This window comes from Falco rusticolus, chromosome 9, assembly GCF_015220075.1.
Source record: "Falco rusticolus isolate bFalRus1 chromosome 9, bFalRus1.pri, whole genome shotgun sequence".
NCBI classification, from domain to species: Eukaryota; Metazoa; Chordata; class Aves; order Falconiformes; family Falconidae; genus Falco; species Falco rusticolus.
This window is the reverse complement of record NC_051195.1, coordinates 48,938,536-48,958,154: the sequence shown is the minus strand read 5'-3', so window position 1 is coordinate 48,958,154 and position 19,619 is coordinate 48,938,536. Positions and strand designations below refer to the sequence as shown.

At 39.7% G+C, this 19,619-nt stretch overlaps 1 protein-coding gene across 1 annotated transcript in view; it reads right to left on the bottom strand.

Annotated features, from left to right (window-relative positions):
• Window positions 1-19,619, bottom strand: part of AK8 (adenylate kinase 8) — a 72,720-nt gene that overhangs the window by 8,533 nt on the left and 44,568 nt on the right. The window lies entirely within an intron of this gene.

Sequence of the window (19,619 nt, the reverse complement as noted above, 5' to 3'; positions counted from 1 at the left end):
CCTGAATTTGGCTAAACTGTAAGACCCACTGTTAAATTTGACTACGTGTTTTGTTTTAAAAGTTTCCAAAAATGCATAAAACTGTACAAACTTTTGGATCACACAGAGACCACAAGCCAGCCAGGGGCGGGACGGCAGGCTTGGCCATGACACAAGAAAAATCTGCATTGCAAAAAGGTCTTTTTCTTGGGTAGCACCATTGAATTATCACAATAATATGGCAAATCAAGTTAGTGGTTCAAGCTGACAGGTACAAGGAAGTTCAGATTTGAATCCAAGTGACTAATCCCAGATAAAACCCAGGTCATCTCATCTTTATTGACTTTTTAGCCAGAGACACCCGACTTGGATCAATCAGTTCCCCTAAAGAATGCTCCTTTTCCTGTAGCTTACAGACACCTTGAACCTGAAACCTTGGCTAAGCCTCTTCTCAAGCACTAAGGGCCCAGCCACAGGATCCTGAGCACATTGTCTTTCCATAATTACACTCTGCATCCCCAAATTCCCTCTTAAAAATTAACTGGTTACATAGATCCCATTTACCTTTCCCCCAGTCTTGCTCAGGTTTCTCTCAATGCAGGTATGTTGCCCATGGGTAAAGAGACTATGAAGGATCTTCTGAGGCTGTGCTACAGAGACTGGACATGGATCTTCGTTTACATCCTATCCTAAATACTCTTTCTGCATGTCTCTGCAATGAATGAAATGATCCTTATCTCTTATTTATGGAAGGAGCTGTTAAGAGCTTTTTATCACCAATGTCTTTCAAATTCTGGGATATCTTCTGATGAAAGATGCTTGAATCTATTTTGGGAAGTAATTTCACCCTCTAGGTTTTGACCATAAGGGAAAATACATTGCATAAACAGTAAAACACAGGTTAATCATCACAAATGTTTTGCCTATTGAGCTCCTGTAGCAATTCACGTGACAACAAACTATTTCCAGACGCTGGATCTTTCTTTTCAAATGGATGCATTTCTGTCGAGTAACTACAAAAGGCAGCTAAGTGGGGCACTATTCCCAGGACATGGCTTCTGGCCAGGGGAGCGAGATGAACAACATCCTTCGTAGCTGCAGATGTTCCTTCCCTTCACCAGCAGTGCAGAGTAATGACTCCGTTAGTTTTCCACCTGCTAGTTAGATGTGCTCAGCCTCCAACAGCCAAGGTGGCAGGGTCCCTCTCACATCACACCCCACCAGCCTGGTATCCCAGCAGCATCCCAGTGGGTGCCACACCAGTTTACGCAGGGGGAGCAGGCGCAGCCCTGCCGGGTAGCACTGCCCATCTGTTTGATAGAACAATGGGCTGGATCTTGAGCTGGGAAAAAGCAAAGTGGCTGCACTGGCATCATGCAGATTTACACCAGTGAAGAACCCCAGGCCTTTTGGCAGTGAGAGCCATTCCACGTGACAGTGGTCTGAAGAACTACCGGCTGTGTAAACGTTACATAAGCACAGCGAAAGGCACACATACACAGAGCAAATGTTTTCATACTAGGGGCTTCAATGCATTTTTAAAGCTTCTTTTGAAAAGGCAGTATTAACTCTTTCCATACGTAATAAGTGGCTGGGATGCATTAGTACCTCCATTCAAAACTGCTTTACATTTCTCCCCTCATTTTTATTCTTTCCCTCTTTCTTACTCTCAGCTGTTATTCTAGCATCTTTGCATTCCCCCTGGAGTTCATTCCAGCGGTGCTTTATGAATCACAGAATAAGATGGCAGCCAGCACCGCTTTAGAGTAATGTGGCTGGCACAATTTCCACTATCCGCAAGGTTAATCAAACTCAAGCCTCAGATAATCGAAAGCCTCTGCAGCCCTGGAGGCCTGAGGTCAGGAACCTGAACTCGCTTCCCCAAATGCAGTCATGTTTCCTTAGATGCTTGCACCCCTCCCCTGCAATAATTAGATTCTGCAAAGCAAATCTTGAGTGGAGCAAGAACCCCAGGGTTAAGCACGAGCAAACTCATATCAGTACTGATGCCTTTGCTACCTGTCTGGAGTTTTTCTCTAGCACCTCCTGCTCCTAACAAGGAAACCTATACTCCTCTTTCTTATTAAATAAACAGAATCAAATTTATAGTAAATTATGTTTAATCTTAAGTGTCCCTATAAATTATTACATTAAACTCCCCCCACTCCCATAATTTAAACGCTAACTTGTGGTGGTGGTAGGATATTTGGTATGTAAAGTAAAATAAATAGAATAACTAACACCAAAAAAGTGTATGATTTGAGGGCAAGGGGAGGGAATAAAAGAATGGATTATAATGTGTCATTTTATATGTGTGTCAAAGGAAACCAATTTCATAATAGGGAATAAAAATTCCCTGTTTAAATACTGTCAAATAAATCCTCAAATGTAATAGGGTTCACTTCTGGGGAAAAGAAAACTAAATCTGATTAAATATTAATGTGGCATAGTATTAATTAAGAGAGAAAAAAGTCCATCAAGAGAACCCCAATATGTTTACTGTGTCCCCAGGAAGCTGGAAAATTTCACAATCAAGTGTGTAAATGTTCTAAAAAAGGGTCCTGAATATTTTATGAATATTTGTCATAAAACAGAAATAATAACCACTGTGCAGAGCTATTAGAATTAATATTTATGCTGCCCGCCATGAAATATTCATGGGGACAGAGAAAGGGGGGCCCGTAAGACAAGAATTAATTTACATTGGGCTTGGTTTACCCACTGGCTTGATGTTTAAAGACGGGTTGACAAGCCTCCATATGAATCCGTCAGTCACTTGCAGCAGTAGGTGGGGTGAAGGCAGGGGGAGGCGGGGGGGAAACGGGTCCAAGCTGCTGACAGCTCACAGATTGAGTTTCTGACAGCCCTTAAAAAATCTAAACGGCCCCCCACCTTTTTTTCCTTCTTCCATTGCCCAAGGCGCTCTGTACTGCCACCGTTCATCCGATCTCCCCTTCCATCTGCTGAAATTAAGGAATTAATGAGCGCTATACACTTTACAGCGGGCCCCAGGAATGTTTACTGGTGATTAAATTATAATGCAGCCAAGCTGTATAATTCATGAACCAATTAAAGGAAGTGTTAGTTGATTTGATGGGATGAGGACGTACAAAAAGCATTTAACTAATAGGGAACCGTGGGCTGCCGGTCGCTTTGGCTTTCTCAGATTACGCGGCTAATTGCTCTGCTTTATAGGGCTGTCACAGATAGCCATACATATTTCATTGTTCTCAAATACTTCAATTGTTTGCTTTCGTGTTGCTGCTGTAATATGTAGAAGCCCAGCCAAACTTCAGTGTAGTTAAAGCACTACTCTGCAAAAGCAGGTTGCTTTGGGAGGAGGGAGGAATGAGGGGGGGCAGAAGAGAAGGCTGGCTGACAAAGGAGTAACTTAAAGCTTCAGAGTTAAATGTCACTCAGCAATTACATGATTAAAAGGTGCAACATATGATAGTCTTTTGTTTTACAACTTTTTGGACACTAATATTCTATGCTGACTTCACCACAGAGAAAATATTGGTATACTAAGCTGCATGGTTTTTTTTTTTAATACTGAGGAGCAAAAGAAGAAGGTGGAGAGGGAAGTATATTTAAAAAAATCCAGCAGGGAGGAGCTAGATTGCTGTGGTTATCAAGAATAATACATCGTGTTTTAACTCACATGGTTCGATATTCTAAAAGACATGAGAGATGATGAAGGAGGTTGATTTCCCATCTGGGAGAATGCTCAATGTCTAATTCAGAGAGCTGCTGAGTCGTGCTAGCTAGTCATACCAACAGCTTCAGTTTATTACACAAGGAATGGGGGAATTTACCATTTCTGCTGTTTTATAAAGCACTCCCGCCCAGCTGACAGGCCACAGGATCTGATGAAATGGATTCTCTTGATTTGAGGAGGCCTATCAGTCAAGTTACTCTTGTCCTCAGTCAAAACCAGGCACGTTCTTCTAGCAATGAAATCCTCAACCCATATACGGAAGCACATGTACTGCTGAAGAAATTAGGTACTATCAGATAAGTATCACAAGCACGTACCCTAATTTGTGGTTAGACCCTGAAATCTATTGAATAAAGAACCAGCTGGGTAAATATGCTCTTTCTGTAGCTCAGGGATGAAGACTGCAAACTTCTGTGGGTTCCTAACGAGGTATACTGTCACCCACCTGAGGAACACCATGGCAAAACCTGACCTCCTGTCTAATTTAGAGCTTTACATTGCAAAGTATTGTACAAACACCAACTCAATGACTTTCAAGATATCCTATTATGCAAAGCTTATAATCTGGTTCATCCCTTTCCTTGCACTGTTCCTTCCAGGATTTGGGTTTGGAAAGCAGACCCTTCGGAGAGCCCTCATTGACATCCCAGCATGTGCCTCTCCTCCTCCTGTGCCCCCACCCTATGGCGCAGAGCATGAAATCCCCTCTCCACATCTGCCTGTTCCAGTGAGCCCAAGAGGGTGTGCTGGTCTGCCAGAAGCAAAACTCTATGCAAAACCACACCAGTTTTAAGGAAGGTTTTGTTAGTTAGGGACAGTCAGCAGCTGGTGCTCAGCATAACTCTTCAAAACGTGCCAGCTTCACTTTGACGTTCCAGTTATGAGCCATCTCCCAGCCCAGCACTACAACACTAAACTAAGAAAATCCATCTCTGCCCTCCTGTTGGAATTGTTCTGTTTTATATAAAGAATTACATCAAACCAGGAAAGCAGAATATCTTTGCAGTCCAATGCAGGTGTTCACCAGGGAGGCAGGAGACAGGCTTACATTCAGTGAATACTTACTTTTTTCTAAAAAGCAGAGCAAGCTTAAGAAGCCTCAGAAAGAAGGAGCTGAATGTCCCATTTCCCAGGACAGCACTCAGATTAGCCAGCTAGGGGTTGTCCAGATGGAGAAGCAGGCAGGAGAAAAATAATCTTGGGATACTAAAGAAAAAAAATTTCTCATATAGCTCGGCCCTGATGTGAAAAAGGTATTGTGCCAAAAAAAGAATGATTTAAAATAATTTCCTTTATTCAGAACTACTATATATTGTTAGTTTGTCCCTAGCTTCTGGGTTAAGTAATGTAAAACTTTAGTTTAAGATATTAGTTTAATAGGTAGTCTCCAAAATAAGGGATAATGACCCAGTTACACAGCAGGAAAACTTGCCGTTAACCCACTGTGTGGTTGAGTAAAATGGAAATGGGATTGCCTGTTCTAGAAAATAGAAAGGTTAAACTGTCTGGGAGATAAGGTTGATCCTAAACTCACCTAAGTGGACAGTGCCTACGATCTGAAACCTGACTAGGCAGATAATCATCTGGACAGTTATACACACAGTCAAAAGCAAATGTGTGATCTTGGTAGGCTCTGAATTATACCATTGTTGGATTAATGCATCTGCGGTTTGGTAAAATCCATGAAATACATGTATGGACACTCAGCATCTGGGTTCACAACAGAGCGTGTGTGTGTGTGCTCATGTAGGTAAACTGAACGAGCTCACGCACTGGCCCCAGAAGCAGTGAGCTGCATCAGTGTGGGCCTTACACAGGGAAAAAGCAGAGGCTCGGTGCAGGCCCGGGAATCTTTCTGCCAACGATTGCTAACAGGAAACGTCAGAACTTGGCAATGTCAAGAAATCAGAAAGACTGCAGAAAGTATTTTCTTTGTTGCTTCTGAAGTGCCCTGGATACAATCAATCATACAGAAAAAAACCTATATTTTGGTTCAATGTGGAAAGGGCTATTTGCATTTCAATATGTTCAACTTATCCTGCCAATAAAAACATGGAATCGTGAAGAAGAGATCAGGCCACTGCAGTGAAAAACAAGAGATGACATCCTGCAGACCTTTCAGATAAAACAACTCCTTGCTTGTAACATTTCTGTTGACGTCCCAATATTTCTGAATGATTGGGTTTTCAAATGAGATCAGTCAGCATGCAAATGAGGAAACGGGATCAAGACATCTCCCATATCTGATTGGATAGAGAAATTATCAAAAGACCCTTTTTTCATATCAAATTTCCATCACAAAAGGTCAAACTTTCAACTCCCATTACTTTTGCTAACTGCATTTCACTGTGTCTGCCAGCTCATTGCTGCTGCTGTTTTCAGAGGAAAAAAGAGAGAAGTAACAAATGATTACATCTTCTCCCACATCTGTCATACAGGATGGACAAACATTTTCTAATCTTATTCTATTTTTCTCCACAGCCCTCAAAATCCTTGCAGCCAAAACATCACTTCTAACCTGATTAGCTATTCCCAGGTTGTTCTTATTTTTACAGGTTCTCCTCTTATTTTCTAGCCTACAGACTGACAAGAGCACCAGCTGTTTTGCCAGAATGTTTTGTTCTACAGTTTGCCCATTTTAAATACTTTTTGATGTGTGCTTTCCTAAAATATATTTCCTTGTGTTGTCTGGCTGGACTCACCTCTAAATACTCAAGTAATGGATGTTCCAGAAAAACAAGAGAAAGAGAGAGCAACATTTCCCCCAGAATCCTCACATAGTTTTATTTCCTCTTGCAGTCCATCCCTGACCACAGATGCTGCCTGGCCTTCCCAACATTTTGATCCATTCCTCCAGTGAACATCTGATCATGGCTTGAGACTGCAAGGCTTTGCCCTGCCTACTCAAAACACTCAGCTCATGCAAATTCAGAGGACTTAGACCCCTGCATCCAAACACAGGAGAGCTCAGCACCCCTAGGTCTCATCCACTGCTTTTCTAGGTTTAAAGCTGAATTTTGAAGCAGCAGAGATAGCAAGTGGGGCAAGCACAGGAAGATGAAGACATTAGTAAAAAGTGCAGGATTCAATGTATTTGTTGCTACTGATCCCATAAAAATTCTCTCTCAACATTATTATCATTGCAACATATATAACCCATCAGATTAGTACCTAGAGATTTCTACTCTTCTGATTTTCTCTGTTCTTCTTATTGCTCAACAACTAAATGTTTCACAAAGCCATTTCCTACAGAAATATTTATGTTCCCAAATGTTTATTGGCCCCTCTATCATGATCAAGCTTTTATGAGCACTCTATACAGAACTGAATTAAATACATAATTCCTGATCTATCAGATCTTGGCTTGATGCTGCGTTTTGTCTATTTTATACAGCAAGGCACTGTAGTGAACTACAGAACACCTTACAGAAAAACTAATTTATACAGTAAAGGTATTTCTATCCAACACTGACTGTGTGGGTTAGTGATTACAGAAAGCTAATGAGGACCAGGAGGATCTAGAATTTAAATTCCAGGAAAGGCATTTATTCATTGTGCTAGTTTTCTGAACAACCTTTTCCGGTAATTTCTATGCAGCTATGAACATTAGGCTCTGTAGCATCACATGCTGGAAGGAGATGGAGGATGCTTCTTGGAAATGTTACACAAACACTTCTCCCTCACTTGCTCCACGTCACACAGGTGTCCACAGCTACACAGGTGATTTGCCCTCAATTGGTGATAACTGATTGGACTCTCTATTCTTGCTGGCAGCTGTGAGTTATAACCAGTTAACAGATCAGTCTGTTGGCTGGCTCCAGGAGCTATTCTCCCAGATTACTTCCATCATCTTTGATTTTTCATTTTTCTTCTCTTCTCCTTTTGACCAAAAGTGCCTGTGGTGATTTGTGAATATCTGTATATATCTAGTCAACTGAAATTTTGGCCTCTTTACCACATCAGATCAAAGCAATGTTCCCTGCTCCTTCGTACCTAACAAATGCCAGTTGCAGAATACAGGGAGACTTTGTGCATGTTAAGTTCTTCAACAGCGAGATAATGGTGACTGCATTTTATCTATAGGTATCAACTCTTCACAAAACTGTTACTATTGAAACACTAATCATCAGGCCACTCGAATGGACGAAAAGTTAAAGGTTAAAATTTGTAGTATTCTTTTTTTTCCTGGGACAAGTCTGGTCAAAGGTTGTTCCAGGATGAACTGGGGATCTTAGTCACTAGGTATAGTCCAGCGTTCACATGATTTAATAATAGGCTCTTCGATGTAGCTGAAAAAAATCTAAAAGGATCTGCTGATTGGAAGCTATATTTGACACTCAGAACCTGAGGTGTGGGCTTCTAATGATGAGTAATTGCATAGCAAGTTATTCAGTCTTGGATTGATTTCACAGGCAACTTTTAAACAGAGTGATTTTTTTTCATCTAAAAGATACTACAGTTCAAACAAGACTCTGTCTGAATCTGTGGTGAATTACAATGTGTTTGGAATTAACCAGACAGAACCTGACATCTAATGAAAATGAAAAAGATGGATTTTTGTTCTTAGAACTGTTGTAAATAAAAAAGATTCCTGTTCCTTAAAAGGCCTATCAACTTTGCATAACTGTTTGTACCTAGAAATAAATTGAAGGTAAGGGCACTCACCTTCACTTGCAGTTTGTACATACCAGGAAAATGTAAAAGGCTGAATGTTTATAGTTATTTTCTCCCTAATACGACATAGAATCCTGCCTAACACCATAATGAAAAAATCCTTTTACAAAATCCAGTCCTCTGGTTTTTCCAAGGGCAAAGCTTCCAGGTTATGCAACAATTAAGGATTTTCAAAATATACTGTTCATACAACCACACAAATCCACTGGCACAGACCCACTTCATGCACCATGTTAAGACTTTGGCATTTTCAGAAATATCAGACCTTCACAGCACATTTTTGCAAGGGCAGGGAGGAACTCCGAACAGGTTTTTGTGTAGGCTTCCAGTAAACGGAAGCTTACACTGCCATTACCATCAATCACCCCAGAATATCAGCAGCGATATAGCGTCTTTCATTAAAAAAATACCGCAGCTTCTTTCAGAAGGACTGCCACTTGCCATTTCTTTTAGGTAATCAGATAGCCGTTAATTAATAAACCTGTCAGGTGAATTGTCCTGCTCTGGTCATCATTATCCATTCTGTAACAGAATCCTGCTATCATCACTGCTATCCACCCCATAGCTTCCAGCTCAATTAACTTAATGCTATGCAAATGAGAGGCTCTCCTCATCATTAGCTTATAGCCCACAAATGTTAATAACATAATTGGGCCTTCAACAGGGTAATTAGACACGATTTCTTCCATTAGTCTTACAAGGCTAATTATTGTTGATAGGAGAGAGGGGATGAGTCCCAGTGCTGCATGCAAAGAGGGGCATCTGGTTAAAGCAAATATAGACAAAACATCAACAAGGTAAAACAACAGTTGAGATCTATAGCAGGGTCAGGTAGGGGTGGGAGGAAGGAAAACCACATGATGGGAAGCTTAGGAACCACTGGGGAAATTCTGTACAAGGCAGGAACTAAAACCAAATATCCAGCCTGAATATGGAGCTCTCCTACACTTATCAGTATAACAACATGACGCTTGATAAATCAGAGGAAGCTACTCTCAAGTTTTTGCAGACAGGACAATTTGGAAGCTGTCCTGATCAAAATCCCTAGGTTTGAAATGCAAACATACAGCCATAGAAGAGACCTTAATAACTGAATCTGGTCCTAGATCTCCCTTGTCATTATGCCCAAGCTTCTCTCCTGCCATCATCGGGGTTTGCTGTGTTTTATTGGATGATTTTTCTGAGTAACAGCTACTTGCTGTGAGTAAGAATTACAGAACTGGAATACAAGGAATTCTTTAATAATCACAAAGCAAAATGAATTTCAGCAATCTATTCACGGAAACTTAATAAAACCCTGGATTCAGTATTATGGACTGGCAGTAACATTAAAAAAAAAGAAAAGGTATCAAGTTTTCAGGCTGAGATTATATTTTGGTGGAAATAAAGCTAAGGGCTTGCTCCTATACCAGTTAACTCTATGCAGTCTCATCCACGGAGGTTAGAAATGTACAGCTGGAGACAGAATTCTGTGAGAAAACCATACTTTTAAAAGGAGAAAGTAAACTTTCCAAAAATATGGCAAGTTCACCATACACACCTCTTGGCTCTGACTGTTCAGTGTTTTACTTCAAAAACCGCTTAGAAAAACATACGTCAATCTGAAGAGCCCGCAGGACTCAAGAGGTTGAGAAACCATGTGATTGCTTTATTTTGTTTCTGTTTTCTTTAACTTTGGGGCACAATCATGGCCAATACCAATCCTTTGATTTCACTGCAAGTATGTGAGGAGGAACTCCTCCTATACACTTGGCCTGCTAATCAGCTTAGTTTACGTTCATAAAAGTAGTGAAAGGGTTAAGGAAGGTGTTATAAATACCTTAGATACTTGGTTGAACAAAAGAGGCTCTGATAGTTGTAAGGTAAGTAGTGGGAGTGAGATAAGGGGACACCTGGATAATCTCAAGGTAGACAGCTCAGTCCTGAGAAGGGATACACAGGACCACAGAGATAAGGAAGTTACACGAGAAGAGAACGGCCTTGCAGGATATGGTCTACTGGTCCCAGAAATGAGTTTGCACAGAAGTGAAGTTCCATCAGCAGGCACAGCGAAGAAGACTACAAGCTGTCATCTGAAGACCTCTACGGCTACCCGAAGACCACCAGGGAAGATGACTGTGCATTTGGACCAGCGATTTGCATATGTTCATGAGTTCCGGGAAATCTCATGTATATGTGAATAAGTTCTTGGAAACCTTATGAATATGTATAACTTCATGATATATAATCTCTAAAAATTTGCCAGATTGGGGGAAGCACTTACAGTGGAGCTATCCCCAGTGCTACCCCAGTGCTGCAATAAAGAATGCCTTACTTAGTAACAGTGCTGTTATTGAGTTTTATTGTACTGGACTCCTTACCCAGCTGCACCTAGCCTCCCATTTTGGCGAGGTTAGAAAGCAAGGGGGTTTGGATGCTGCTGATCTTTGTATCAGTAGCAGCATTTACTAGAAGGTAAAATTAAACAATTCTTTTTTAACCTGCTGCACCTTGATCTTTGGTCCATTACATCAAAAAAACAGACTGTCCTCTGGATCGTTCTCTCAGTGCATATCAGTGGGATATTAACCAGCATTCATATCAGAATAATATTAGACTACAATTTTTTAAAAAATAATTTTTATCATGCGCAAAGCATGAAAGTGGTCTTATTGAGCTCAGAAATACAGCACATGTTAGAAAAGGATAACGTTTAAAAGCCTCTGTGGGACGGATGAAAGCCTTACTCAAAATGTATTTCAAGCCTTACAGAGTTCTGCAATACAGAATTTTGTAAACATAATGTATTTAAGGACAGAAAATATGAACCTTATACAGCACAAAAGCACTGAGTCACCACTTACACCTGAGCCAAAGGAAGACAATTTAAGTGATGGTGATTAATACATTCATGTGACTGCAGGTGATCCAGGCCAACAGAATTATATCCAGTGCATTTGTCAGACATAAGGGACCATTCCTACATCCTTTCTGCAGAATAAGCTATGACAGTATTCAGATTCACTCTCTTAAATTGCCCTGCACTTGTTAAATTTACTTACTAGAAAATTCTGAGCAAATATCTTGTTCCAAGACAAACAGCAGTAAATCCACTGATGTTTTAATGAAGATTACACTTTCTAATCCTCATGGTAATGACAAACTAGTCTCCATTCAATATGCAATATTACTTGACAGTTTTAATCACCCAAGCCGTATTATATTTGCTACAGACTGATGCACTTGTCTTCCCAGATCTTCAGCTTGGAGAATCTAAGCAAAAGAAGCATCATGCCTGTTCTGACTCTGGTTTTCAGTGTGGGCCAATTTTGCTAGCCACACTAGCTCTGAGTAATGGTTTACTCGGGGATTAGTCTCTGATCCAAGGAGACTACTAAATCGGAGCATAGCTGGCACAATCTTCCCTAAGTTTTTACTCCAGAATTCCTGAATTCTGTAATCATGGATTTAAAGGTAATGTCCATTTGTAATGTGGTTCCTCTAAAAGTACTGCCCCTGCGCTCTCAGTATCAGACAGCAAATGCAGTAACAGGCTTTCATAAACTTGGTTTTAACCTGCACAGATGTAAGGGTGACCTTTCTACATTTACTCAGAACAATATTCAGCCAACTTTTGCTACCACGTTGCTGAAGTAAATTGTAGGGGATCAACACAATGTGAGATGCTTGACAACACCCGACAGCCCTCCCTTTCTAATTGTGCTGTCTCAGACACTAAATGTCTTCATCTATACTTGTCACACATGTAAAACTCTCATTAGTTTTATCTATATATGTTCTCTTATCCAATACAAATTAAAACACTGCTACACCATTATATTTAAAGTTTTCCTTCCTTGTTTGTTTTTCAAAAGTTTTTCTGGTTCTAGTCAGATCTTGAAACCAGTATCTTCCTTACAAAAGCTCCTAAATCCTACAAAATCAGACTTGCATGTACATGGTTCTTATTTGTATGTGAACTACTGAGGAAATTAAGGAAAAATCTTGAAAATGACTGCTTTAGTCCATGCATAAATATTCAGAATTGACAAAGCACATCATATTTTACCCTGCTGAGATCAATCAGTGTTAGATGCCTCGAAGCGCACTAATGGTGCATGACTGCAGCTACACCTTTCCTACATACCTGTCTTAGCAAAACTGTTAGTTAAACATGACTCTGTACCAAGCAGCCTCACAGAAGGAGCTACAGCACTCAACATCTTGAATCCAGCTGGATCCAACCCAGAGTCAGTCACAGAGAGCAAGATGAACAGAGAGCAAACTGGGAGGCCCGAGGGAACCCAGGTCTGTGAGCTCTCAGGTATATTCTTTGGCGACAAAAATGCCTGAATAAAAACCTGAGCAAAGAGAGTGCAGAGGGGAAAAAGCACAGGTTAGACTACTTGACTACTATTTAAATGATAAAGCTTTGATTTCCATGACTGTTTCGTTTCATTCCTTAAACAAAAGTTGTGTCTTAGGTAAATGCCCTGAACAACCTTTGTTGATTTGAAGCGATTAGTACCATGAAGTTATCATTGTGAACTAGGATTTTAAAAGCCCGGTTCTTCTTTCAGGGCCTCTCAGTTCTCCTCTCAAAACAACTTTTTTTCCCCTGACAGGATAGAAATGTGCAAGTTGCCAATGCTGACAACAGGACACCCCTCATCTCAGCTTCCTGAGTAATATGGGAAAGGTTTAAATACAAACATGTGAGAACTTGGCTACTAGGTTCAGTAAAAATCTTCAGTTTTTTCTAGGAACTAAAGACAATACCCTATAATAAATAGGTTTTATCTGTAGGGAGGAAAGCCAGTCCTTTGTCCTGAAGTGACTGAGAGCATGTAAGGGCACAGGACTCTTGAGTAGCTGACCAAATCAGGCCTTCTTGGATCTTGACTCTTCCTGAAATGTTGTGTGATTTACCTAGCTCCTTCCAAACTGCAGAGTCGAGTACTCAAACAGAAAGCTTCCTGTAAGGTTGAATTTGACATTATTCAAAGTTCTTTGACTCTTCAAGATTCAAATACAACCCAATGTCACCTCATCAAAGTCACCTTGTTCAAATTGCTGCTGCTACACAGGCATCTCATTTTGGCAGCCAAAGGAGGAGCTAGGAGCTCTGCCTTGAAAGCATGGATACTTCACAGCACTGAAAGCATTAACGTTAAGCCCAGCGCTTTCACAGTTTGACTGTATCTGTTCCCATGCAGAGAAAGCAGGGACACTGCTGGTTTGGTTTGCCTTTTCTAAAACTTGCTGCCATTGCCAGAGACATGAAAAGTAGCTTGGGCTCTACTGCTTTACAGAATTTTCTCTCTCCAGTTAGGTATTGAGTTCAGAAAGGCAGCCTTGATTCGAGTGGGATTTTCTGAGAAAAATGGTTTCAGCATAAGGCAATGAGGTCTTCATTTCAAACCTGAAAGTCTTCAGGTTTCCTAATGTCTCCTCATTTGTGAGACAGTTACTGCAGAAAAATATCCCACCTTTCAGCAGCAAAAAGAATGAAAGGACTGTGCATGTGGGTTTGGGTCCTTGAAAAAAAAAAAAAACCAAAACACCTGACTTAGAAGTAGAAACTTTTCTTCCTTCTCTTCCTGGAGACTTAGGAAGCTTGCTGAGATCAGAGATCTCCTTAATTGCCATACCCAGGATTTCACCAAACAATCTCCAGCCATCAAAAGGAGCTTATATGAGGTAACTTCTAAAAATAATACCCGCCTCCCACAACTGAAGCCAAATATACCTGCTATTCTTGCTGGAGCAGAATAAGCTTGTGAGAGCAAATGCAGCATCCTACAAAAAGCCCATAGAAGGGTTTGAAAACTGCACTTGCTGTCGTTGGCTGAAGATGCGTATTAGCACCTTTCCCCAGGATAGGAAGGCTCTTATGGTACCACTATAGGTCTGGCAGAATGGGCAGCAGAAGTGCATATTCTTTTTATTGTAATCATCTGACTTTCTGTCTATTGGATTATTTAACAGCAGTAGCTTCTATTCAGATTAGTGTTATGTCATTAGGGAAGACAGAGCACAGTCTACAAAGGAAGAGATGGAGAATAGAGTATAAGGATCCCTCACCAAAGGCCAAACCTCAGAAATCTGCGTAAGGAGCTGCTTCCATCAGTTTTGTGTAGGGTAAAAGACTGTGTGTGTACAGCTTTTTGCACTACACGTGGAGAATTAGTTGTCACTATTAAGTAGCCCATGGACGTGACTGCTTAACAGAGCCTTCATGCCAGAGCAATGTATACCTTTTCATGCACAGCTGTTACACATAAAGTAATAGGAGCTTCCCTGATGTATTTTTCCCATTACGGAGTGCTCAGCAATGTCTCTTGCAATAGAGGCAGATCAGGAAACAAAGGTAAAAGACTTAATTAAAATCTTGTCAATGAGCAGGGTAAGTCTCAAAACACTTGAATCAAGAGGTAAGACAGTGACTGAATTATTGTAGCTTGGAAAAGGCTACGGGGTAGCAACCATGCATTAAACTGATCCCACTCACTGAGGGAAGCAGATGAGTCATTCACTAGTCCAAGTGAGAGGAAGTTTGTTAATTTTGCCCAGTAAGCACAATCTGTATTGGATTTTGGTTGGGAAAAAAACTTGTAATTTTTACCACTTGGCCAGGGTGTTCTGCTCCCTCAGAGCATGGCTATATGTGTACTTGATGTATAGCCAGCATAGCTAAGCGGATGAGTACTTCCACTGGAGTGGGGAAGGCAAATAAGAATTCATAACCTAAACCAAACTTTCTAAATTATGTTTCTATTTCATAAGCATACCATTGACCTCAAGAAGATCCTGCCCTTTAGTTCCTGCTGTCTTGCCCCTTAGTTTTTACCAGACCAGTCAGTCTCTTTTACGTTGAACATGTGATGGAGCAGGAAGAGCCTAGCTGAGGTGGGAGCAATGATAGGCAAAGGGATAATAAAAAGGAAACCAATTAGTATTAGTGAAGACAAGAAGTCAGTAAACCAGCAATATAATGGCTCTGGTAAGAGCCAGCTGCTTTCTAATCAGAAGAGACAAAAAATGAGAATGACTGAAACAGAAAATTGGTCTGCCTATTATTTTTACTACTTTCTTTATAAACTAACCCAAATCCTGCCTAGGTCACTTGGACTTTTCCTATTCTTTCTCTCTCCCTGGTGCTGGCAGATTTTACTGTACTGATTTAGTACTTTGATTACCACATCATTTTTCTGATTTTTGTTTTCTTTTTTCCCCCTGAAAATTAGAAGAAAATAAGGAGATATCATTATAACATTTCTTCTTTGTTTCTCATCATATTTTTGTATGCCATCAATTAAAAACACATCTATTATAAATACACAATATCCATCAGTTAAATTAGGCCAAAGTTTTAAAAATGCCCTGTAAGATTTTTCCATGTCGGAATAATTCAATCACTATTATGTTTCCTTGATGCAACTATTTTGGGACTTAGCTTGTTCCTTGATAGGATTTTAATTAAGTCATTTACATTTAATTTCCAAAAATGTAGCTGTTACAGAAAGCAGCAAGGAAACGAAAAGACAAAAAGAAACCTGAAGACAGCCAATCTTTAAGAAAAATATTTCTGATATAAAAATGAATCTGAGGAATACATATTCAGTGATAAGTATTCCAGTCCATGTCTGGTAAACTCTCAGATAATGGCAGCATGGTAGGGTCACTGGGGTTCTATTAGCTCAATTAATGAGGAGTAAGATAAGGCTAACACCTAGCTCTTCAAACGGCTAAAAAATAGAGCTGATAGTAATGGAGTTATTAACCTTCACCAGCCATTGAATTTTGCTGCTGATTCAAACTCCATTTCCTAGTTCAGACCTCCATTAATAGGCTGTTTATTATCCCTAATCCACATTGGGATCAGCTGCAGAAATATGAAAGCCCCATGTAAAGACCAAATAGTTAAAAAAAAATATCTTTTTTTTCCATTCTGATTTTTCCCTTTTCAACATATTCACAGATGCTGCCTTAGAAATTAGGAACTTCATTATCCTAAATTGTTTGAATATGGGTTCTTAGTAGAGTGATGAAAAAGAAGCTTTAAACATATTATGTAAAAAGATGACATAATTGGGGATACAGTCACATCATTTTGAAGACCAAATAGAACATTGCTGGAAAACTTGCACTGCAGAAGCTATTGCTTTTTATTTTCTCTAGTGGGAAAGAAAAAAACTTTACTATTTGAAAAATGGGTATTTGAAATATATTACGTATATATTATTAAGTCAATCCTCAAGTTCATCCTTCCCCTGTCCAGATTTGTCTGTCCACTTGTATTGTTTGTCAATACTACTGTAATATAACTAATCAATACTGAAATGTAAAACAATCGACCCTGGATTCAGATCAGATGGAAAAAAACAAAGGAATTGATGGAACAGAGGAATGAGGAATCCCAGGACACACTTAGCAGCAGAGCCCCTTGGCATGGATGGAAGGGCTCATTTTATCAGCTTGAGAACTCTAACACCAACCTGGCTACAATTTTAACTACAGAGATCTTGAGTTAAAGGGTCTTTAGGCTTCCTGCTGAGTTTGCATACACTCAATTGAGATTTGTGACACACTGTGATTTTTCAGTATTTTTTCAGAGAAAAAGACACTATATAGTTACTTATAGTCTACACACACAAGACATTCTTCCAAAACCTATCACAATAACACCTAACAGAGTATCAGCAATCATGAATAATGGAGTTAGGATCAAAGTAAAAAATGTTTATGCCAATATATATACATCCAGTACACAGTGCTACTCTCAAAACTGAATGCAGTTCTGGTTGTCCCATCTCAGCACAGAAACAGCTAGAATAACTACAGAAGTTAGAGAAGAGGGAGACAGGCTGGTCAGAGTAGTGAAACGACTTCTAGGAAAGGAAAAAGGATAGACAGACCAAGGTTCTTTGCCTGGGAAAGAGGTGACTGAACAGGCATATACAAAAGGCTTATAAAATCAGGATTGTTAGGACACACGAACAGGGAACGCTTACAACTGTTTCTCAGTAGAGGAAAGGAACTTGGAAAAAACACTGTGAATTATTTTCATGTGACACCCAGTGAAAAAGAGAAACTCCCTTCCATGTGATTTGGTGGAGGCCAAAAGTACAGTTTTGAAAAAGAGACTATAAAGTCAAGGAAAATGGGCTATTAGACAGTTGTCCAGATGACCCTCTGGCTCAGGGAATCTTTAAACTGCTGATTGCCTTAAGCTGGCCTGGAACCAGCAGACAGCTGGTCATGAACCAGCTGAAGCTAATGACAAGAGATATATAACAGATGACACTGTTGCTGCTGAACCTTATTTTAATTGTAAGTTTGGGAGAGAACAGAAGGGGTAAGAAATATTTTGGTAGATATTAAATAGTGTTTTCCATATATTAGAATTTTCCTTGGCTATACTATGTATTTCTTACTGTTGCTCAAGCATTAACAATAAAAAAAGCTAAAATAACTATTTACAGTCATTTGGACAAAGAACTGAATTCAGTTCTTTGCGTTAGTAGTTGTGATGCCAACCTGTAACTGTATTTGGATTCCCACTTACCATAGGCATTAAGTGGTTAATGGTGTTCTTTTACTAGATAGCTGAGAGGCCACTAATAGATTCAGCTTCTTATTTGCCCTAAAGGCTGCCACAGTTCAATACGATTAGGATCCTGTCCACTTAAGCAGTAACTGCTTCACAGGGAGGAACATAGAAAGCAATACATGTCTTCTTCCAGTACAGAAAGAGCAGTTCTTTAGTAGACAGGTTTTGTCTGATACAGGCAGGTTTTCCTGTACCACTCTTGTAAGCAAGCCTTCGTCCTACTGCAAATTCTAATTTAAAGAAAACCCTGCACCTCACTTTTTCAGCGGAAAATGAATTATTTTCCTTTTTGTTCCAGGGCAGTTCTTCGGATGCAGTGGCTGATGCTGTATGAGTTTTTTTTATTATTACATTTTAACAAACTTTATAGCCCATTTTGTTTGTTTTCAAATAACTTTATTTTCCTTCTTTTCTACCATCAATTACTAGGTTTGTTTTTCTTTCCATAAGATGGAGGAGTCAGGAGACTGATCCTGCTCAATGCTGTATAATTTAGTATTATGTGTACTAGCTTTATGAGGTGGGAGTCAGATAAAACATAGTATTTGAACACTAACCATTTATTAGCTCTAAGGAATAGATTTGTGACTTGACAAGCAGACAATAACTCTGTGTTCTGATCAGCCAAAGAGGTCTACTTTGAGTTCAAAACACAGAGTAACATACCCTTTCACAAATAATTTTGTTTACTGATGTGACTAGATTTTAATAATAAACTTGATATATATGTAAATTTATTTTAATCTAATTTCATCAACAGAGCCCTCCTAAAAATGAGACTTTGTAGATTATTCTGTGTCTGATTTATAGATTTCCGCATCCTATTCCCAGATTGATTTCAAGGCTATAATTCTATCAGGTTTTTCTCCTGATGTCAGAAACACCACCTCTGCAGATAGTGTTTTATAACTAGCATCACAACTGAAACTGAATTACTGCCCTGCTATCCTATGCTGCAATATGTCCTTTTGTTTATAATCACCCTCTCTCCCTTATATACCTACTGCTTCAGTTTCATGGAAAATATCAGCTCCGAAATCAATCAGGTAGCAAGATGTCTATTTTTGTCCCTTACTTCAACCCCTGTATGAAATAGTAGGGGCCAAATTCTTAATTCAGATATGAATGTGCAGAGCTCTTTAAAGAAAATGGAAGCTAAGCAAATGGATCAGTGCCAAATTTCTACACAGACAATTTTATAATGAGTTGTTCTTCCTCACTTGATGAGGTCTCAATCCTGTAAAGGAGCACAGGGCACACGCTTGAGTATTCACACTGATCTCAGGTACTCAGGTACATGTTGAGGGACTCAGGATCTACTTTCTAAACGCACATGACTAATAATCCATGGGAAATGTTATTTAACTGAATCTAGCATAAGTTTCAAGATTCTTTCTCTCTTTTCTCACGAAATGGATTCCTGTTTAAGATGTATATTATCTTACTTTTAATAAAGAAAGCTACTGCTGTTTTCACATACTTTAATTTTTAAACCTTGATGGCATGACAGCTAGATGCCTCCCTTCTCTCACTCCAACTCAATCTTACCCTTTTACATTTTTCCACTATACCCTGTACGGGGAGTGGGGAGGGGACTGAGGGCAGCCACACGGAAGACACAGGAAGAGTGACTTTGCCAACTTAAACACTTACTGG